General features: G+C 42.3%; 1 long non-coding RNA gene and 1 other non-coding gene across 2 annotated transcripts; one reads left to right on the forward strand and one right to left on the reverse strand.

Moving 5' to 3' along the window:
* Positions 1-8,777: 8,777 nt before the first annotated feature.
* LOC136463334 (uncharacterized) lies at positions 8,778-10,292 on the reverse strand. Its single transcript, XR_010760991.1, has 3 exons — positions 10,259-10,292; positions 9,435-9,539; positions 8,778-9,029 (listed from the first exon to the last, which is right to left on the reverse strand). It is a non-coding gene; the product is annotated as an uncharacterized lncRNA (long non-coding RNA).
* Positions 10,293-22,175: 11,883 nt separating this feature from the next.
* Positions 22,176-22,285, forward strand: LOC136468151 (small nucleolar RNA R71). The gene has a single exon (XR_010761690.1). It is a non-coding gene; the product is annotated as a small nucleolar RNA R71 (small nucleolar RNA).
* Positions 22,286-24,278: the final 1,993 nt, after the last annotated feature.

Consider the following 24,278-nt stretch of genomic DNA (forward strand, 5'->3'; position numbering starts at 1 on the left):
AGGATCATCTTGCATCCTTACTGGAATCCAAAAGGATCTACTGGAAACAGAGAAACACTATTAGATGGGTAAAATTTGGGGATGAAAATAGTAGCTTTTTTCACACTATGGCTACTATAGCACATAAGAGAAATTTCATTTTTTTCTCCTACAAAGCCTGATGGTACTGTTGTCACAGAGCATAGACAAAAGGCAAATTTGCTATGGGAATCTTATAAGCAAAGGTTAGGAATCTATGAATTCTCTAACATACACTATGATCTCAGCACATTATTGACAGAGCATAATCTTGATTATCTAGACACTGAGTTCAGCAAACTGAAATTGAGGCTGTCATCAAATCTCTGCCAAACAGCCATGCCCCTAGACCAGATGGTTTTAATGGACTGTTCATTAAAAAGAGTTGGGATATAATCAAAGGTGACTTCATAAGATTGTTCAGAGATTTTTATCATCGGAATACAGACTTAAAGAGTGTGAACTCCTCCTTCATTACCCTAATCCCTAAAAAGAACAACCCTGAAACAATTGATGATTACAGGCCCATTTCTCTCCTGAATTACACTCTTAAGTGCATCATAAAGCTACTTTCAGCTAGGATGCAATCTGTGATCCTGCAACTAGTACACACCAATCAATATGGATTCATCAAAGGAAGAACAATCCAAGATTGTCTAGCATGGGCATTCCAATTCCTTCATCTCTGTCATCACTCAAAAAAGGAAGTCATAATTCTCAAACTAGACTTTGAAAAAGCTTTTGACAAACTAGAGCATGAGGTTATTTTGCAAATCCTTAAATACAAAGGATTTTCTTCAAGATGGATAAATTGGATTCAAAACATTTTGGGGTCAGGTACTTCCTCTGTTCTACTGAATGGTATTCTTGGAAAAGGATTTGAATGTAAAAGAGGGGTCAGGCAGGGTGACCCACTCTCACCCCTGTTGTTTGTTTTAGCAGCTGATCTTCTATAGTCTATTGTCAACAAAGCTTGGTAGATGGGCATCCTCAAGCACCCTCTTAGTGATAGCTTTGGAGGTGACTTCCCAATTGTACAGTATGCTGATGACACTCTTCTCATCTTGCCTGGAGATGCTAGAACCCTTTTTAATCTCAAGTTCTTATTAAGATCTTTCTTTGACTCTAGTGGTTTACATGTGAACTTTAGGAAGTCTTTTTTGGTGCCCATTAACTTAACAGATGAAAAGGCCATACATTTAGCAAGAACTTTTGGTTGCAACATAGGAACTATGCCCTTCACATATTTGGGGCTTCCACTTGGACTAACCTAGCCAACTCTACAAGAATTCACACCTCTTTTGACAAAGATTGAGAAAAGGCTTTGTGGAGTCAGTAAACACTTATCTTATGATGGAAGGCTCATTTTAGTGAACTCTGTGTTTTCAGCTCTTCGTACATTTTACATGTGCAGTCTAAAAATCCTAGTTCAAGTAATTAAGCAAATTGATATTTATAGAAGGCACTGCTTATGGAGCAAGGGTGACATCAACAGGAGAGGAACTTGTCTTGCTGCCTGAGAAACAGCCTGTAAACCAAAGAATGAAGGTGGGCTAGGTATTATTGACAGTAAGAGTTAGAACAGTGCTTTACTCATGAAATTTTTGGACAAATTCTACGATGCGGCAGAAATACCCTGGGTCTCCATGACATGGTCCAAATTCTACTCCAATTCTCAGACACCACCACAGGCTAGGAGTCCAATTGGATCCTTTTGGTGGAAAGATATTATGACTCTTTTTCATAAATTTAGAGATTTTGCCAACTGTAATCCAAGCAATGGTAGGACTATTCTTTTCTAGGCTAATAAATGGTCAGATCAAAATCTCCAAGACCTTTACCCTCAACTGTTCTCCTTTACCAAAAAGAAGAAATGTTCCATCCGATTTTTCTGGATTAAGATGTAAGCAGAATTTTTAGCTTGCCCTTGTTGACACAAGCTGCAAATCAGCTAGAAGAAGTGCAAACTCTCATTTAGCAAAGAACTTGGAATGCAGATACAAAGGACATATGGTGCTATTCTTGGGGATCATGCAAGTACAGTAGTAAGAAGGCTTACAAAATTTTGATTGGCCACATAGAAACTTCTCCACTCTTCAATTGGATGTGGGCCTCCAGCAACCTTGATAAACATAAGTTTTTCTTTTGGGTCTTGCTCAGGGATAAAATCAACACAAGGAACTTATTAAGGAGGAAGAACATGGATCTAGAAAATTACAATTGTGTCCTATGTAACTCTGACTGTGAGGAAACTAGCATGCATTTGTTTTTTTAATGCCACTTCAGTACAACATGTTGGAACAACATCCCTATATGTTGGAACCAAAATTTGCCACATTTAGATATGATTATTGATGCCAGAACATCCTTTGGAAGTCCAATTTTTAGAGAAATTTTTATCACGGCATGCTGGATCATTTGGGTAACGAGAAATGCAGTCATCTTTGATAATGGGCAGGCCAACCTCAGCAATTGGAAAAGACAGTTCAAGGAGGAGCTTGACCGTGTTTGCACAAAGGCCAAGCCAAGTAGATAGGGTGCGCTAATCAACTGGAAGGAGAATTTTATTTAGTTTTTTTTGTTTCTTTTCTCCTTTGGGCATTATGGCCTTGTACTTTTTCTTCTTTTGTTGCTCTTGTGTATAGAACATTCTTTCTTTTAATTGAAATCCAAAAAAATATCAGGTAGGGGCTTTCCCTACTGAATAGATAAAAAAACTATCATTGATATATAATTTTTACCCCTGTCATGCACTATGGTCCACTATGCAAGTATGTAATCATGTTTATGCTCATGCTAGACTCTTAATACCTTGCCCTCCTTTGGCAAAAATATAAATAATGATACCCTAAATACTTCGAGGTGAAATGCTACAACGATAGATCCGTGCGCTTGCGGATATTTTTGTAATCGTTAAGAACTATCATAGTTGGTGTTTCTTGGCGGCGTTGCTAAGATTAACTCAATCTTAGTAATGGTGTTAAGAAATACCAAAGGCATTTCTGGCATCGTTGCCGGTGATGGACTTAAAACCTCCTCACTTGGTGATTGTGCTAAGAAATGCCAACAATGCTAAAAAATGTTAACAAGCATTTCTGGCATCATAGCTAGGGATGACAACTTAGCAAAAGTGATGTTAAGAAATGTCAACAACATTAAGTGGCTACATAAACAAGTGACAAGTTAATAAATACCAATAGTGGAGTTTGGCCCAGATTGGTCGGTTGGATGGGCCATCTTCTTATTCTTTGGTGTAGGATTTGCATTACGCTTTCTCTGATGGCGCATTTCGGCTATAATTCCATTGTATTCCAAGTATGTGTCCTATAAATGATCAACTCACCAAAACTCATGGAATTCGTTAGTATAAACCCTATTTACTAAGTTTTGGTGTTTGTTTGTATGGATTTTATGCAAAGTTGGTGGGTGAAAATATGAGTTAAGGACTGCCAACAACAATTATAGGCTAACAACTTAGCTAAGTAAATGCTGGAAATGTAGAAAGTACTTGAAAGAAAATATATTGCAAATAAAATATCTTACAAGAGGAATTACAAGAGCAATATAAGAGACTTCCGAAGACTTCTCCTACAGCTCCAAGCTCTTCACTCTTCACTCTCACTCTCACTCTCACTACTAGCCTAACTACTACTTGAACCCAATTGGACACTAAACTACTCAAGTGGAAATGAATGTCGAGATGATATTGTTGACAGTAGTTAACATTCATCACAAACCATCAATATAACTGGATAAATCGCTAAAATGGGTCACCACTATAGTCCTAGGGGTTTAAACTGGCAAATTCCATGAGTTTTGGTGAATCTGTGTTTTCATCAAGATTTAATCAGAAAACAGCCAAGGGAGACCTATTCGTCAAAGGAAATCACATAATTCCACCATGTAAACAGTGTGGGAAGACTCTAGAAGATGAATCACCGAAGCGGAGCCCATGCCACTGACATGTGGGGCTAGCCGGCTTATGGCCCCCCCATGTCAGCCCCTCGTTGCCATGTTGGTTCTCCACCATCTTAAGGATTGCATCTCCGCCGTTTATTCAAGTCGGTTTGATCTGAAGGCTTAGGATTGACGCTTTGACCTATATATACCTACCTACACCCCCCTCTAGGGCATGAATTGGCATTTGATCTTGAGAGACTGAGGGTTAGAAACCCTAATCCATATCTCCACCAGGATTAGAGCTAGCAATCAAGAGAAGATTAGTCCTCGATAGGATCTAGCCTTGTATTAGAGATAGAGAGATAGAGTGAGAGGGAAGAGTTTTGGACGAGTCCTGGCCTATCGGTGCTCTCTCTATGGCTTGTACCCTAATGGAATCAAGTACTTCATGAGCTTGCTTCTGAGATTTTTGTGGTAATTGACTTCTAATTCAAGTAAGCATCTTGTTCATATTGTTCTTTAGGTTTGCGACTCTCTTTTGAGTACTTTAATCCTTGTAGCTCCTAGGTTAAAGTAGTATTCGTAGTGTAAGCATGGTGCTTGGACTCGATTACTCGTGGATGTAACCTATTTTCTGGATCGGTGGTAGCTCGCGAGGGTGACTCTTATAGCCTCATTGAATCCTTTGTAGTCCACCTCCCGTTAGTAGGCCTAGCAGGACCTTGTTACTATAGGAAACATACTATGCCTGTGTTTTCTATAGTAATATCCCTAGAATTGAACAATAGAAGACAAAGCTTACCAAAGTTAGAACTAGAAGACTTTAGCAATCTCCTCTATGCTCCTAGTATCTAGCCTTGATTGTGAAGTTGGATTAAGTTAGATTAGGTTATTCTCACACATATTTCCTCGAGTTCGATATAAAACTGGGTACTCTCGGTGAAGTGCTACATCGGTATAATATATGTGTGATTGTGGATTATTCTATGTGCATTAATTTATACCAATAGGTATGAATATAACTGAGGCGAATGGTGCTATTTGTAGCATCATAGAGCATGGGGGTACTAGTAGGCGACTGAGGAAGGCAGTGGCAGTGCCTTGGCCATCGGGCGACGGGGGTGGCCATCGACCGATCGTAAGATGCACCGCCATTGCATCTTATGGCCTCGGTTGATCCTCCAAGGCAGTTGCCAAGTCCTAGAGGCGGTTGCTTCAGTTGGTGATCTTCTGAGCATGTGCCAAAGAGCCCCTCAATCCATGTGAGATGGAGAGATGGTCCTTGGATCAAACCGATGTCAAAACAACGCATGGATGTGCTCCAAATTGTGGTTGTTGGTGTATCACATGGATATGTGACGTGGACGAGGAGGTAGGCCGTCGGCCAACGGTGGGGGCGTCGTTCAGCCCCACTTGTTGATCCCTATGGGCCCTCTCATGTTAGATTGCCTCTAGGTGTGTCCCACTTGTATATTTTCAACATTTTTCCTACATACAAATAAAACTCATGTACAAGTGGAATCCCATTAGTTATAAACCAAATCCCTATGCTCTATGTTGATTTTCCTTGAATTGTTTACATTGTTGATGGCTAGAATAGGCATTTAGTGACCATCAACAAGCTCCCCCAAGCTTGACTTTTGCTCGTCCTGAGCAAAGATGAAAACTTATCAAGAGTGGATTAGTAGTTGCTACCATGTTAACTCCTGCATACCCACTTATTAGTGATCCAACCTTTGAATTTGAACATGTTAATATCAAAACTCTTACCCATATTACCTTAGTCACCATGGGGCTTATAGCCTTCACCTTGCCTGAGAGTGGAACACAGATCAGCTAGAAGGAGGGTTTGTTCTCCATGCCCTTTTTGCACAATCATATCTTCTTGAGGTTTTATGGGTTTGGACAAGAAATTTCATGCTCTAGTTCCTTCTATGGCTCACTCAATCTCTCATAAGTGTTTGAATTTTTCTCACCAAAGTCTTTTGATGTTGCCATTCTCCCTATCACTAAAGCTTATGTGGAGTTTATGGGTCAGGGAAAAAGAGGCATACATTACATAGTATATTATTGCTAAGTCAAACACCCGGATTAAAGGAGCAACAAGTCATAAACTTAGACCAAGAGTATGCAGGTGTGTGGAAATTGTGGAAGTGCTCCTTTCATGGCTCTTCCTTTCTCTCTTTTTGGAAACATGGCTACCTCATTTTCTCTTTTTCTTTCTTTCTTTTTTTCGACATCAAGAGCACTTGCTCTCTCTTTTTTTTGATATAGCCATGCTCCTTTGGAGAGATCTCTATAGGAAACAAACTTTTTGCCATGGAGTAAATATTTGGGATGGAAAAATGAGCATGTTGCTGCATACTCTCGGTGTAAGAGTAGCATTTTTAGGTGGGTGTATGTGCTCTTGGTCATGAGAGTATGACTATTTTCTCAACTAAAATCAACAAGGCTCGACAAAGTTCAACACTAATGCAAGTAGCATATGTGGGTGCTCCTAAAAATCTAGCATATTTGGCTCTAGTAGGTACTTTTTGCAACTAAGCAAGTTTTTATGTAACTAATGCAACTAAGCAAGTTTTTATGTTTAAAAGAAATTCTCCACAGATAAACCTTGTTCATGATAGGATGGAAACTTACTCCTTTCTTTGCTAAATCATGATATTCTAACACTCAAGTTTAGTTCTAGCACTTGCAACCCACGGGATTCAGATTCATGGTAAAAGCAAAAATATATTAACAGGCCAAGTCATCAGTGGCTGCTAACATGGGGTAGTGAGGAAACTAATAGAGCAACTTTTTTCATGTCCATAAAAAAATTTTCATTAAGCAGTAGTGAGAGTGTATTTATTATGATCATGGAAAGCAAATAAACATTACCATAAAGTGCTAGCATTTATTTATATTACAAGCTAACAATACTATTACTTTTTTAGATGCTAGAAAAATAAAATATGAAGGGAAATATATATAAATACGTAGGGTCTTAGAATACTTACCTTGGCGGGGACTCCCCCCTAAGCTTGCTTTTGACATGGGATTAACGGTACCTCCATCCCATGCGACGATAAACATCATCCCAATGGCGGTCATTGTCCTCAGCTAGCGCATGTGTGGCCACTAGCTCTCCTTGAGTATCCTGCTAAAACTACTGGAAGTCATGCACATGTCCATGAAAGTCATGATGAAGTGCATTGGTGTCGAGGCGGATTCCTTCAAGCTGGTGCAGTGGTGCTGCATGTAGCCGATGTCATGGTCCCATTCATTAAATCATGCAGTGGAGTGACGTCCTGCATGAGGAGGGAGATACACCTCGGAGCTGGACAGCTGGGCGTCCTGGCGACCAATGAAACGGAGGCTGTGTTTAGTTGGCCGAGATTTGGGAATTTAGTTACTGTAGCACTTTCGTTTTTATTTGGTAATTAATATTCAATCATGGACTAATTAGGCTCAAAATTTTCATCTCGTGATTTTCAACCAAATTATATAATTAGTTTTTTTTCATCTACATTTAATACTCCACATATGTATCGCAAGATTCGATGTGAAAACTACTTTTTGAAAAAACTTTTTGGAACCTCTGAAGGTTGCAGCTGTGGTCCTTCGTACTGCGGCTGGTCCCATGGATAGGTGGTGCCTGCTGCCAGGACTGGCCTGCCTGCTGGTGTCAGTGAGATCCTCCCGCCTCCTGTGAACCAGGTGGAGTGACAGGCCAAGCACCCCATTGGGATGGCTGTGGCACGCCCCACTGGTTCAGCGCATCTCACACATTTTGCTCGGCTTGGGCCCGAGTAGCTGCTTCGGCGGCCGCGGTTTGTGCTCTCGTCATTCTTCTTGCAACCTGTCCTGCACCTGCTCATGTGCTTCACCTGCAACTCTATGAGCTTGCTCTTCTTCGGTTTCTAGTGGTATGGTTAGCTGGTCCAGGGCTGTACTTATAAGCAAGCAATGAACATCCAGAAACAACTTGACTGTAATTGACTCGCAAATTACAAAAGATGGTAATCTGAACATTATCATAATCTTTAGCGACTGCACGTATCTGAGTTGCATGTCAAGTAACCGTCCGCTCAAGTTAAGACCACATCGAGGTCGCAACAATGTTATTAATTGTATATGAGTGACTGGGAGTTGGGGGCCACCAGACAGTAAGTTTGCATCTGGTACTAGAACTCTAATAACACTACAGCAGAAATTCGACATATACATGAGTAGAGTCGATCTCTTCAAAAAAGAAGACTAGGGGTTCCTACAAGTGTTATCCCCACCAGAGTGGGCCTGCAAACAGGGCAACCAAAACACCAGTGGAACAAGTCAGTTGAGGGGACAAAACAAGCAAAAGCTACCATGTGGTACGGTGTTGTAACGGGCTAGTTTCAGCGTGTCAATTACAGCAGCTTGTGTGACGTGCAATAAAAACACCATAAGCAGCTCCTAATTCAAGCACGTTCTTGGACCTAGAATGAGCTACAACAACACTACATCACAACACCAAAATTAGCGATGGACGATCTGACGCTAAAAGCGGCTACAGCGACAAACAGTCTGACGCTAAAAAGTTGTAGCGACAGACTTCTGCAGACGCTGTAAGTCCTGTCGCTAAATATCTTTAGCGTCAGACAGTCCGTTGCTCTGAATTTTTTTAGCGACAGATAGTCTGCTGCTACTCTTTAGCGACAGATAGCTTGCCAGTACTCTATAGCGACAGACAATTTGAAGTTACAAATATTTTTAGCGACAGATGGTTTGACGAGATCATTTAAATGCATTTAAAAAAAATAAAAGGCCATTTGGTTGCAAATTAATACAAAAGTAACATCATTTTGCACATTTCTCATACAAATAGATTCATGTGCACATTTCTCATACAAATAGATTCATTTATGACGAGTCCAAACATTCACAGAGGAACTAAAGAAGATACACTACAACAAAGTGACTTCTGATGAATGACTCATGGCCCGGACCAAGCAGTATGCTATCGTCAGGAAAAAAAACATTTATCTACACTGGAAGAGAACTTGTTAGATCACTGTGGTCAGCCTTCAGACCAACTCGGACTGCTCAGCAAGTAACAAGGCCTCAAGTTCTTCTCTCCGTTTCTCCAGCTCCTGAAACACCATACAGATCGAGGAAAAGCGGAAAGATGAGTTGGCAGTGATGGTGTACACAACAAAAATTATACCTGTACCATAATCTTATAGTGTATCTACTTTTCTAAGGATAAAAGAGCAGTTTTTTTCTAACTAGCACTGAAAACATAAATCAAGAAGGTAGTATGCCTAACGGTTTCCAACAGAGATGATAATACAGTTGGACCAGACTTGTCTTTTTCCTTTGTTGATTAGTTATGATAATAAGAACTTCAACAGAAAACCAAGCAGTAACAAGATTAAGCTGCCAGCCATGAAATACCCCAAGTTCAACCAGTAATCTGCAATGCAATATCTTGCCTAACTTGGCTAGCAGTAGAAAAGTGCGACCATCGAAGAAAACATATGTTAATAAAGAATTACCTGCAGATTTCTTACTGCTAGGAGTAAGACTCCCAAAACTTGGTTTAGCCAATTCCTCAGGTTTAGGATAATGAACTAAGGAGACTCGCCGTGAAATCTTCCTCACTGTATTCCATTTGTTTGTCAGTGTGAAAAATATTTGCATAAAAAAGAGCATACAACATGAATAACAGGTTAGAAAAGCCAAAATAGTGCCTCTAACACAAGAAGGTGATGGGTATTTTCCTCTAGTATTGCCAAAACCATTATAAGCAGAGTATGTTTATCTTTAGCTCTGTTTTCTTTATGGGCTTCATTAGAAAAAATATTAAACATAATAATTATATTTACTACAGATGTCACACACCAACTTAAGAAAGAGAATATTGATTTAGACTAATTTCCATGTTTTACATGATCAAATGATAGCAGTGGCAGATCCAGAATTCAAAAACAGTGGGCCCAAGTTAGTTGATTTTAAGTCAATTAATGCAAGAATTACACAATTAACATATATATAAATTGCAGGTTCTATGAAGGAGGTTAAATGTATTTTGGCAAAACATGTGGGGCCAGGTGGCCCCATAGGTTATACATAGATCTGCCACTGCATAGCTTCCATGCCAGTTGTTTTCAAAGGCTGACACATTGAGATAATAATCTTTCAAAGATGGGAATCATGTCCTGCTTCTCCTCTTCCTATTTCAGTATGTTCCTTAAAGATCAAAACCACCCAAACTAGTGCACTACCATGGTAACACAGCGGGAAAAAAATATTTCCAAAACTCAATATGACTCTACATATAATATTTTTTATTGTGGCCGTGATAGTTCATCGTGCTCACCTCCATGTCTTCCTCATCGCTCGAATACGCGGCAATCACTACAAAATCAGAAGAATCCAATATTCCAATGACCCTGAGAAAGGTAATATAGATTACTCCCTCCATTCGTTTCTAACTGATATTTTAGGAATGCAGAAGTCTGCATTTTAGTAGGTGCTACAACTGTTTTATATTTGACCTACATCTTCATAGAACGTGCATACCTCAATGTGTGCAACATCTATGCGACTCAGTATCTTTGCTCATCAGCAACTAAGAATAAAAAAATGAAGGGTTGAAGAGACAGGCAATCTGAGACGGCAACAGACTAAAAATGTAAAAGGACATATGTGTCCTCAGGTGACTGTTTCCCAGTAACTGTGCAAAAATCCAACACCAAAAGAAAAATACACACACACACAAAGGAATTACTGAGGAGTAGAAATGCCTTCATCCTTAGACCAAGTTTCTGAAACATGAACCTCTCTTCATCCGTTATTGTTTCAGGTCTGGAATCTTCAGTTGGCCTCAAGGCTGTCTCAACCTTTCATAGTACCCTTTCAGCTTTCTCCATCTTTTTCTGTGCCTGTACATAAATAAAGTGAAATTGGTTGGATTCAAATCATATAACTAGCATCTTCCAATGATACAATGCGTACAAGAATTTAGCCACACAAGCTTAGATACAACATGACCCTATATTACTTATGACAAACAACAAAGCCTCTTAGTCCCAAGACAGTTGGGGTAGCCTAGATTTAAAACCCAACAAGAGCCACCAACAAGAGCACCTCTGCAAGTTCTGAGGACAGGAAATCCTTCCCTCTGTAGAAGACTATAAATTCATTGTTCCTTGAAAGCATTACACCACCTGTTAATTTCTGATGTGGATTGAAACAAACATTAGCTATGAATCATTAGTTCACTACAAGACCTATCCAAAAACTTAAAAATGGACAAGTGAAAAGAAAAACAGCAGTAGCAGAATTTTTTATCCCATTTTTGTGTTAGCCCACAGAATTTTTTTGGCCCAGCAACATAACAAACCACGGCGCCACGCAACTCAAACACCACATAATACAACACACACATTGCAGCCCAAATAAACAGATTGCAGCCCAAATAATGCAGATTACAACCCAAACAAAGCTGATTACGTTTCACAAATAAGCCATGCAACAAATCCTAATAACCAGTTGTTGAGGTAAAGCAAATTCAATTTACATCACCTATCATCTAACTCAATCTCTTTCAGCTGATTTTCAGCAAGTAGTAGAATAATCTGCACCTTGAAAATAATCTGACCTGCAACCTGCAAATGAACAAAACAACAGAAAAGAAAATAACTGTTGGCAATGAACTTAAATAGATGCAACAATAATCTGCACCATGAACTCAATTGTTAGAACTGGAATATATACTACATGGTCCATCGTCAGTTATCCACAAGGCTACAGAAAATCTCTAAACCATATTCTCATTTCTCATCTTACTAAGAGTCAAAATGGATGTATTCAATTGTTAAAACATACATGGCAGCCACACACCACTAGTCCTGCTTGCGTGAAAGGCATGACATGGTCATTTGTATTCATGGTGCAAAAACAGATATGAATCAATCAAGTAGGTAGAAATGTTAGTCAATTAAATAATCCATGCCATGCCAGCTGCTGCTGACCAGCGATCATCCCATCAACACAAATGTAGGCTTGCTCCACCCTGTAGTCTACGCTAGAAAGCTTGGAGTTGATCTCACATGTGCTGGGCATTTTACTACAAAAATAACGGGAATCAGAGCTGGGCAGTTTATAACAAAAACCTACTGGGCATTCAGGAATTAAGCTTGCAATGACAAATGACATTTGCAACCCAGGCACTATTTATTTAAACATAGGTGGATCTGAACAAAACTTCTAGGTTTATTAAATCCCAGAAGCTTGGTATTTACGAGTAAAATACCCAAAACACTCTATCGGTACAAATGTTGTAGCATTTTACTTAATTGATCAGAATTATTCAGAGACAGGCCAGGCACCAGCGCAACCATCTAAAACAATGGGAACAGAGTTCTGCAGCATATATCTTTCTAAAATGCAAGCATCCTTCTCGCACAATTCATGCTAGCTAGTACTCCAGACAAACCGCATCATCATCACCATCGCAGATTCAAACCAAAATTGCACTCGACCGGAGACGAAAATGAAGTCGAACACAAGCGTACCTGCACTGACACCGGCTCCCTAGTGTAGACTGCAGAGTAGAGGAGCGCCGCCCACCGCGCAAGCGCCGTGGATCTTGAAGACGAGTGCCAGGGCCGCGGATCCTGGAGGCGAGCGCCGGCGACGAAGAGTGCTGGATGCAGGAGCAGGCGTCGGTCCGGACTAGTGAGGAGGAGAGGTCGGCGTCACCCACCACACCAACGCCGGAGAACCCACTGCATCCACTAGACCCTACCGCAACTGATCTGGGGGGAAGTGAAGCTGGTGGTGGAGCCCCTCGCCGAATCTCCGAAGTGGGCGCGACCTGGCAGGGGAGAGCCAGAAGTGGGCGGTGCCGCTCGACGGTGCTGCGTGCAGCTTCGGCTACGCGCGTGTGCCGGCGAGGGGTGCCGTGGTGGCGTCACCATCTCCTACCATCGCTTGCTCGGGCCGTCGTCGCGCCGGTCTCCTAGCTGTGCGGCGGCTGGCGTGAGCATGGAAGGGGAGAGAGAAGGGCACGCCATGGATCCAATCGGGGAGAGAGAAGGGAGCCCCCACTGCGTGGATCTGGCCGAGGAAGTTGAAGGGAGGTCACCCCGGCGTGGATCCGGCCTTAGGAGAGGAGGGCGGCGTGCGTGGGGGAAGAGAGGAAGAGAGGGAGAGGGTGGCGGCGTGCGTGGGGGAAGAGAGGGAGAGGGCGGCGTGCGTGGGGGAAGAGGGAAGAGAGGGAGAGGGTGGCGTGCGTGGGGGAAGAGAGGGAGAGGGCGGCTGGTGGTGGATTTAGGGTTTTCACTGTACACAGGGGCTGGCTAAAATATGCCCGCGAGGTCAATGTAAGCTGGGCTCGGGAGCTCAATGTAAGTGGCGCGCTCGAGCTAGGTGGGGCCCATTTTTTTAGCATCAGACAGATCAACGCTATATCTGGTTTTAGCGACAGACGGGCTAACGCTAAACATGAACATCTATAGCGACAGACAACAAATCGCTAAATGAGGATTTAGCGTCAGATGGTCTCTGAGTTATCTTTAGCGTCAGATCATCCATCGCCAAATATAATTTTTAGCGTCAGATGTCTAACGGTGAAGCGGTGTTGTGGTGTAGTGCAAGTGCAGTAGCCCTGCTAATTGACTAAACCCACCCCATTCCAACCCCACTCCAAATCAAATGAATTTGTTTTCTCAGCCCACCCATAGGTTGCTTTCATCCAATCCAACGTGCATAGTGGATTGCACCCATAGATTTTAACCAACAAATTAGCACCTAAGCAGGAATGGCATACTGCACAAACAAGCATACCAGACTTGTCCCTCACACGGTCACACCGTGTTATGTTGGATGAACATAATTGATCAATTTCAGACTTGTCCCTTGCAAAAAGTTGTTGATGTGCTTATTAAACCAGGAGTTAACATTATTTTGATCATCCACAGGTGCAAATTAAACATATACTGAAAATTCTTTTATATGCACTGCAATTAGCAAGTATAAGCACATGAGTTAATTAAATTATATGCACTACAAGTATAATAAGCAAGCTATGAGCACTGCAGCCTGTTTTTTCAACTTCAACTAATTGAAAGCATGTAAAGAAACAACTACTCTGCTGCTACTGTAACCGGCCACTGAACTACTGCTACTGTCGGCACACAAGTAAAAGCACTGACAACATCCACTGAACTCAGCAAGCAAGCAACAGAGCAACAAAGAAAATATTTCTTCTTTCAGTTTTGCAGTGACTAAAGGACTCTTGTAGTCAAATAGGAGGAAAACATCAAGTTTTCAACAATTAAGTAGACTGACCTTAGACCATCGCACTTTTGAGCCAAACCAAAGTTGCTTCTCGATCTAGTTCACACCCACTTAGGAAGGCCTCTCTATTTTCTTTGCTCTGATAAAAACTGCAAATGCTTTTGCCTTCTCTTCCTTTGTCAATTCCATTGTGCTCAGAACAGATATACACCTTTTGATAGAGAAGTCATTACCTTCAGCAACCTCCTTTTCTTTGGCTAGATTTGCAGACTCATCTTGTACTTGCTTAGTCCTCATGTCTAGGTATCTCCCCATCATTTCTTCAATCCTTTCACCCTTCTTAGGTCTCTTTTCTTCCTTTTCATGTTTTTTGCTTGATGTAGTAGTAGTAGTTCTTCGCTGCCTGCTTCTTTCAATAGCTACGACCTCATTTTCTTCATCTCGTGATAGAGAACCTCGCTGTCCATTTCTTTCAACAGCTACAACCTCACTTGCTTCCTCTTGTATCTTAGTGATTGAATCATCTTCATCTAGTACCTCATGAACCTCAATGTTGTCCAAGTCATCTACATCATGGAAGATGGAAGCAGCTATAGGTATCTTTACTTGATTTTCCAACATGTGGAATGTGGCAACTTTTAGAATGGGGAAGCGCTTCTTAAGCACCCCCAAAGCCCTTTCCACATGGTTCCTCAGTAGTGTGTGGCGGTGGTTAAAGAGCTCCTTTAGGTTCTGCAGCCTTCGATGTCCAGCCCCAAATTCTTTCAAATGGTATCGAACTCCTCGATATGGAGAAAGAAAAGATGGAGTATTTGCATACCCTCCATCAACCAGATAGAATTTGCCTGGAGGTACTTGGAAGCCCTTGCTCATAGCTGATCGTAGCACTCTAGAATCTGTAGCCGATCCCTCCCATCCACTAGAAATGAAAGTGAAGTTGAGATCGAAATCACATGCCACCATCACATTAATGCTTAGTGTGCCCTTCCTGTTTCTAAAAGGAGAAGCTTTCTTAGAGGCTATGGAAATAGGAATATGAGTTCCATCAATGGCACCTAGACAATTCTTGAAAAATGGATAGAATCTAGGATTGTCTTGGATTTATTTATGCACTTGATTAGGATCAGGAGCTTGAAGGTAACGGCGAGAGAGTGTGGGAATGACCACCTTGAAGAAGTGGTTGATGTGACGATGGAAGGTGTCATTATTGTGCCCAAAGAACACTTGGAGATCCTCATACGAGGCGTTGTGACTTAACATGTATAGGAAGAAACCCAACTTCTCCTCCACAGCTATCCTAGTATCAACAACAAGCCTTTTGCTTCTAAGATAATTTGCCAATTCTCTGAAGATGCGTGGTTCCATCCTAAATGCAACTTGACAGTTCTTGACATGTCCCTCGAAGAGTCTTCGAACATTAACCTTGCCTGTTTCTTCCGAAGTATGATGTTTCTTCTTTTCCCCTCCTCTAGCAGAACTCATAAGTAGGGATGAAAACGGTACGGATATTTTTCGACCGTATTCGAAACCAAATCCGTTTAGAGGGGTTGAGATCTGTCCGTATCCGAGTCCGGATATCCAACATCCGATATCGTATCCATATCCGAATACTCAAATCGCATATTTATGATGTCGATATCCAATCGTATCCTATCCGACATAGTTGACACTATCCGTATTCGAATCCAAATCTGGACAAAAATATGAAAATAAATGTAATATCGGTGATATATGTCCGTATCCGATCCGTTTTCATCCCTACTCATAAGATATAAGGTGGGAAAAATAAATAGCATCATGTCATCGTCTTCTTCCTCCCTCCTCTTTCTAATACGATCTCGTAGTGAGAGACGCATTGCAGGACTGAGGCATACAATTTTATAGTCATATAGAAGCTAAATATTATTAACCATGTCATATAGAAGTTATATTATTGACCATGTCATATAGAAGCTGTAATAAAGATTATAGTCGTCTTATAGAAGCATATATAAACTTATAGTCATATAGAAGCTTTTGGAGTACCTTTTGGAGTTGGTACCGGATCCCAAGAAGGCGGAGGTTCACCTTCCCCAACTCTAAATGGTGCTAGAGAGATCTACAAGTAACAAGAAACCATTTGGCAAATCAAGACATCATCTAGATAATAATACAAGTAACAAAGTGAGCTAATAGGCTAGGTATGTCAACTTCAGTCTTCACTATAGACTAAAACAAAGGGACATTCCTTAATTCTAGAGGACGATATTAGCAGAATTCCTCTTTTTATAGTACAAACGAACTAGGCTAAGCTTGGTGGTCCCTCGCTGCCTCGCTATTGGAAGTAGACTTAACGATGGACTGAACGCCCAAAAGAGAAAAGTATATGGCGCAACGAAAGAACTACACCGAACAAAAAGTCTACGTTTTCCTCGAAACCAACTGAACGTGGCTTGTTCATTCCTCTGATCCATCGAGGCAGAGCTATAACGAAATGTATGCTCTATGCATAAATAGCAAATATCCGCCAAATACATCACCACGAACAGAAGCAAGAAGTAGAGAGCAGGCAACACCTACAAGCGTTAATCAAACCCGTAAAAGAATCAAGCCCATATGCTCCATCCAAGCTGTACAGATTTTGAACTTGGGACGAATCCAAACCGGGGCAGCGCACGGCTTACTAGTATGTATGAGATCAGGCAGGACTCACCCTCAGTGTTGGCGACGACCCATCCCGGCCTGAGCAGCACCACCATGGCAAGGACCACCGCCCACCACCTCCCTGCCGCCGCTGCCATTCCAACTCGAGCATCAAGCGGGCCCCACCACCTCACCGATGCATGGGCGCGTGGGTCCCCCCACCGATGCGAGCTACACGGCGCTGCTTGATCTGCCGCGCCGCTACCGGCCTCTCCCTCTAGAGCTCACGGCGTGCTCCTCCTCCCCCTCTCCTCTCTCTCTCTCGAATGGAAGGGAGATTTTTTTCCTTTTCTAAGAACCCTAGAGAACCCTAGAGGAGGGAGAGAGGACGAGGACGAAGGGGAGAGCGAGGGAATCACCGGCGAGAAGGAAGAGGAAGGGGGAGGAAGTAGGGTTGCCATCACCTCACGCCGCCCCGCGGTCTCCCCGTGCTGCCCTGTGGTCACCTTGCGCCGCCCCGCCGTCGCCTCCGCTGCATCGTCGCGTGCTCACATTGTGGAGACAGGGAGCCGGTACTGATCCAAATGGTAGGAGGTGTGGTTCTGTTTTGGGCCATGGAGACTGGGAAAAGAGAAGTCAGTTTTGGTTCCGGGCCAGTTTTTGTTCTAGGCCAGCCCAAAACGAATGCATATTCTAGTTTCCATCCGGATTGGAAACGGGCCACAACAATCCACCCGAAACAGGCCCGAGAACGGGCCAATCCGGTAGAAACAAATGGGGCCTAAAGGAGTTTCATTTCATCTACTCTCACTGTGCGAATATCAAGTCTACGAAAGAGTGTCATAGTTAGCCAATGATGCAAGTAACATAAAGTTGGATTATGAATATTATTAGTCCTCGGGAGACTAACATCTCTAGAGTCTGCTATCTCTTTCCAAAAATCAAGTCTATCAAAATCTTCATAGCTTCTATTTAATTCGAGATTACATCCTTGATTAAAGCCAAGAGTTGATACTTCTAAACAACTATTGGAGGAATTCCGCAAGCATACAGAACTATCGCATAGCACATCGCTTGGTGAGTACTGAGTGTCGAATTTATATTTTTCTCATAGGAAGGTAGAAGGCTAGAATTTATATTTACTATACGATTGCTAAGGTAAAGCATAAATGTATCCTAGGTAGGTGTACGATAGTGGAAGTTGAATGTGAACTACCTAAACTAAACTACTAAATACAAGCTACTCCAGAGATAGCTAGGTGGGAGAGCAAGCGATTTATCTTTCAGTAACTAAGGGTAACTAATGACTAGGAGAAATACGCTAGTACTTCGGGGCACAGCCCGCCTACCAACTAGGAGAGTTAAATAGACAAGGTCTACCACGAGCCCTACAATTTAATAACTAGACCTATCATGGTGGAATACAGAGGATGGATAAGGTTGTCATCACTTGCCACCTACCACTATCTATCTGGAGGCCTAGCTGTATCCATAGGTAATCTATAGCCTAAGCACCACGCTTAATCTATAAGCTTACTACTTTGATCCAAGCTCTGATGAAATGAGATCAAAGCACCCTAACCAGACGGTGGAACCGATACCAACGAATAGCTACTAATTAAGAGACAACCTATGCTACTAATGCCAAACAATAAGAACCTAAGTTCACTAATGATGAACACTAATGAACTAGAACTTAAGTAAAGCAAAGCAATAATACTAGAATAAAATACTGAATATAAATAATGAATAAAGTAAATGCTAAATGAAAGAATTACAAAAGAGCTTTTCTAGACCCAAAAGACTCTTTTGGACTCTGAGAGAACCTCCGCTCTTGCTCTACTCCACTACTAGACTACTACTCTATTGCTAATGCTAAGCTAGAAAGCTAAGAGAAGCTTGGAGAGCTTGGAAATTAATGGGGCACTTCTCCATGGAGCTCCACACCCTCTATTTATAGTGTAGAGTGAGGGGGTATTTGTAGGCAGCGGGAGGTTGGTTTGGTGCCTTCAGGCGCCAGGTGGAGCTAGGGGGCGCCGACCGGCCCTCCATTCCACCACCACTTGATCCAACAGCGATGGTTGGCTCCCAATGGTACTTGTAGAGGTAGCACATATTGAAATTTGGACGGTAAGGTAGTTGGAAGTCGGTTGGAGCCTACCAAGTGTATGACAATGGACCCATGGATCCACCATCATCAAATCTTGTCCATTAATCAAACTGACTTAAATGGACACTTGTCATTGGCTCTAGAGCAGCTCCCATAGATCGATGACATGGCTAGTGCCAAGGTGGCACTAGGCGGCACCCAAGTGGGGCCAGGCGGCATGGCTTTTGGGCCCCTAGCCCACCTGCCACGTCCATTTGCTCCATGTGTCCATGTTTGTCACCAATTTGGCCTATTTTTGCTATATTTCCTGCATACAAATAATTCTACAAGCACAAGTGGAACTAGGTGAATTATAAACAAAATTCTACACATGTGATGATGATTTACCACACTTTATCATGCTTTTGGGTGGAATGTTGATGGTCAAAATGGGTGTTAGTGACCATCAACACCTAGCAGGGTACTAAATTGTCTCCAAGTGATAGTATACTATTGTCCAAAAAAGTCTAAACACAACATTATTTGCATTTGTTTGGAGCGTGCATAAAAATTCAATTGTGAGCTCTCCACTTCCTTCTTTGGTTATATGCCAAAAATTCTCCCAACCCATAGCACAAAAAATAGTTTGGAACTCGGTGATCATACCTATGCTATTTAGGAAGTCATGGTCATAGACACGGGGATGAAGGAATGTATGGTATCGGAGAATTTGGAAGGCCTGCCTTTCTCGGTCGTCCAACAAAATGATTTGTTGTTCATTTGTGAGGACATGGATGACCAGTTGATTAGCTTGAACTCCTTGCTTGGATGGCGCACTTCCACTTCCTTGGCTTTCTTGGTCGACAGACATGGCATTGCTCTCGCGGTTGCTGTGATTTCCCGAGGACGACTGACTATCCAATGGGAACTAGATGTGCTTGTTGACGCGCTTGCTACTCCCAATGCCAAAGACATTCTTGATTTTCTTCATGCTTCCTACACAACAATCACAAACTAATAGAGAAGGATTATGGGTTAGCAAAACAAAATACTTCCTTGGATCACCACCATGATGTTCTCTCCCTTTGGATGATGCTTTTGATTAGTGATTAACCAAATGAGATCTTGGAGTGTAGTACGAAGGAGAAAGGAGTGGAGACATCAGTTGAAGACTTTGATTTTTGATTTGGAGTGGGGTTCACTTCATGAAGGAATAAATGGAGAGATGAGAAAGCAAACTGCCAAAGCCCACCTATAGGGGTGTCGAGAGATGGCAATAGGAGAGAATCCTACCATCTTTTGGCATGGATGGCCCTTGGATGCTCTCTCATGCATGTCTCTAGGAAGCTTGTGAAAGAAAAAGCCAAGTGATTGAGTGAATGGCTTGAAAAATGTAGGAGAGAAGGACAAGGTGGGTGGAGAGCAAAGGTGAAAGCTTGAATCACGTCAACAACTTTTGTTTTGTCATCTATATGCATGGTGTGAATGAGTGGAGGTGAGTGGAGCAGAGAGAGGGCAAGGGGGCTGTGGCTGATGGCATGGTAGGCCTGGCTGACCCCACACTTTCTTCTCTTGATGCATGTTGACATTTTAAGCATGGTACTAGGTATGTTTATGTAGAAAGTAAGTGTGTTGAGTGAAAATAATATGGGTTATTTGCATACCTTTGCATTACTCACCTCGATTAGGTTCATCGGAGTCCTTTCATGTAGATGCTCCATGTCATGGCTTCCTCCCATGAATGACGGAGTCTGTGTCATCTCATCAAGGATGGTAGTGTCGGCAGACTTATTTTGAAATGACAAGCATTGTTCTTGCTTTGGCATGAAGTAAAATTTTTCTTCCTGACCATTAATGTTGAGTTGGATTTCTCCAGCTCCAACATCAATATGTGTATTTGCCGTGCTCAGAAATGGCCTCCCTAGGATTAGTGGTGTTTTTGTGTCAGCACTCATGTCCAACACCTCGAAATCAATAGGGACAAAGCAATCTCTTATTTTGACGGGAATATCCTCTACTATTCCTGTTGGATATCGGACTAATTGGTTAGCAAGCTGCAAACACATAGTGGTTGGGGATAATGAATTATGATTTAATTTATCATATATTACCTTTGGCATGATGCTGACGCTTGCCCCTAGATCGTAGAGAGCTTGATCAAATTGTTGGGCACCGATCGAGCATGATACCGTAGGATTCCCTGGTCCTTCTTCTTTTTAGGTAACTAATTGAGTATAGCTGCGATACACTCTTCAGTTAATTTCACCACTTCCACGCTCGGCATCGGCTTCTTTTATTGAGAATGTCTTTCAAATATTTTGCATATGTAGGGACATGCATAGTGTCAACTAATAGTACATGGATATATAATTTTAGAATTACCTATGCAAATTTACTGAATTGCTCATCCTCTGTTGCTTTCTTGCTATGCTCTGGAAATGGTAGAACCTCAGTATCATAAAATTCATGAGGGGTAGTTCTTACCTTTGCCTTGGGCACAGCGGGGGTTCTTCTTCAGCAATTTCTTCTTCTACCACTTTTTTCTTTGTAGAATCAGGATAAGGTGGATCACGAGTGGTCTTACCACCTCTCGTGGTCACAGCATTAACTTTTTCATGATCTTATGAGATTTTGGCAGTTAAGCCAGCTAATTGATTTTCTAGCATTTTATTAAAGTTAAGACGATTCCTTAAAGCCAAAGAAAAACTATTAAGTTTAGCATGAATATCTCCTAAGATTTTAGATCAAGCAACTTGATATTTAATTCTTCATTAACTCAAGTTTGATTGAAGACAAGATTCTTAAGAGAAGAATTATCAGAGGGATGAGTCGGAGGATTACCTTGATTGATACGTGGATTCCATCTTTGGTATAATTGATGTGGCGGTGGACCGTATCCACTGTCATTGAGGAGGGACTTGAGGTCTCTTTTGGGATAGGCATTAGTAGCATGATCCATGCCTCAACATACTCCACATGATAGGCTTGTCTGTGGCTTAGTCGCAAAATATTCTAGGGCAGCACTATCTCTTTTCCAATTCGCTCTTTCTTCTAACTTCTCCAAAGATATTCCATAGATAAAACATTAACTTCATAAGTATGAGATATACCTTTGAGATGTTCATCTATCCATCCTTGCTTGTCGACCATCTTTTTGATCAACTCCTTTGTTTGATCCACCTTTAGGGAGAAGAATGCTCCTCTGATGGTAGCATCGATGTGTTGTCGGGACTCCAGCGAGAGTCCATGGTAGAAGCTTTGGATCAACAACCAATCCTCCATACCATGGTGAGGACATGCTTGAACGTATTCTTATAGTCACTCCCATGCTTCGAGGATGAATTCTCAAACTTGTTGTTGAAAGTTAGAAATTTTACTACGAAAAAGATTGGTCTTACCCACGGGAAAGAATTTGACAAGGAAGTCATTTGAACACTTCTCCCAAGTGTCCATGGTTCCTGAGTTGGTGTAGAACCAATGCTTCGCCTTTTCAAGAAATGAAAAGGGGAAAATCAGAGTCAAATGGCATCTTGTGGAACTCCCTAAATTGAAATCATGTTGCAAATCTCCAAGAAATTCTAAAGATGGGCATTAGCATCCTCAGAGGGTTTGCCATGAAAAGGGCTCGCTTGCACCATTGTAATTAGTGCTAGTTTGAGCTCAAAGTCTCCCTTCCCACTAACAGCATTAGGACCTGTTGCTACGTTAGAATTGGACAGCGTAGAATACTCTCAAATGGATTTAGCAGGTGTTGTGGAACTAGTTGCTACAAAGCTGCTTGGATATGATGGTTCAGTTGGCGGAGGATCCTGTTGGATTTGCTCCATTGGTGGAAGATCTGGACAGATCGGTGGAGGATTCCTTCGAGGAGGGTGAGACTCGCTCTAGCCCTTCGAAGAATACCCTCAGGATTGCCTTGGAAATCTTTTGGCAAATTGAACCCACCCATACTTGGCTCTTGCTTCAATAGTCATAGCAAGAAAAGTATAAACCCACAAAAGAACGGTGATCCGTTCGATAGCAAAATCACAAAGAAATAAATTAATCAACTATCTAGACCAATGCTTCCCACTTGTGTCCCACTTGTATATTTTCAACATTTTTCCTGCATACAAATAAAACTCATGGTTCCTATGCTCTATGTTGATTTTTCCTTAAATTGTTTGCATTGTTGATGGCTAGAATAGGCATTTAGTGACCATCAACAAGCTCCCCCAAGCTTGCCTTTTGCTCGTCCTGAGCAAATACGAAGACTTAGCAAGAGTGGATCAATAGTTGCTACCATGTTAACTCCTGCATACCCACTTACTAGTGAACCAACCTTTGAATTTGAACATGTTAATATCGAAACTATTACCCATATTACCTTAGTCACCATAGGGCTTATAACCTTCACCTTGCCTGAGAGTGGAACATAGATCAGCTAGAAGGAGGGTTTGTTCTACCTTTGGCGCTCGAGCTCTGCCTCGGTGGCCTCTAGGTCTGCTTGTAGAGCTTGCAAGCGAGTGGCCTTCTATCGAAGGTAGTTCATGTGGCTATGGGGACTTTGGTCCAGCGGTGTGAGCTCAGGCGTTGCCTTGGTGGGAACCTCATCGTCGATGTGGTAGCACATGCGTGGCGGACTATAGCAGTTGATGTCGTTAGAGTCGTACCCTGGGTCATTCCCTAAGAGGATCTCGAAGAAGGTGCGTAGTGGGGATGTCAGCCCCCGCGGCGCCAGAAAGGATGGTGCCCTATGGTGCCTTGTGGTCGATGAGGTGCTCTAGCTATAGCTGGATGGACGCTGCCACATTCTGGATCCCGAATGGCAGGTTCGGGAGGTAGTACTAGAAGCAGTCGGGTGGTGGGATCATCTCACTTGTGGCGATCTAGTGGTGGACGTTGGCCAGCATGTGGAACATCTGGTAGTGATCTAACACAGTAGAGTGCGGAACCAGACCATGCTAGATCTGCTAGGCAAGGACCTCGAGATCTACTCCTAGGAGGCCTAGCGGTGGGGGCGGCATTGGGAGCTTGTTGCCCACCGGCGTAGCCCCATTGAGTGGATGAAGCTCTCCGTAGCAGTCGGCGATGTAGGCTAGGATCCCAAAGTTGAGGACCTAGCCTAGAGCGAAGGCACCAGCTATGATGAAGAACTCACTAGGGAAGTGGACATCACCGTCTAGGGCGATGTTGCTTGCTCTAGAGACGAGGTGGGAGGCTTTAGCCACTGTAGAGCCTGAATCACACTTGACGTTGCCTCCTACCTGGTGCGCCAGCTATCGCGGTGTTAGAACTATGGCAAGCATTGTTGTTCGAGTCGGTGTTAGAGTACGTATCTCAGGTGGCTTGGGTGGACTCAAGAACACAAGAATCACAGAGAGGATGCAATGGTTTATCCTAG

Source organism: Miscanthus floridulus, chromosome 7 (genome assembly GCF_019320115.1).
Source record: "Miscanthus floridulus cultivar M001 chromosome 7, ASM1932011v1, whole genome shotgun sequence".
NCBI lineage: Eukaryota > Viridiplantae > Streptophyta > Magnoliopsida > Poales > Poaceae > Miscanthus > Miscanthus floridulus.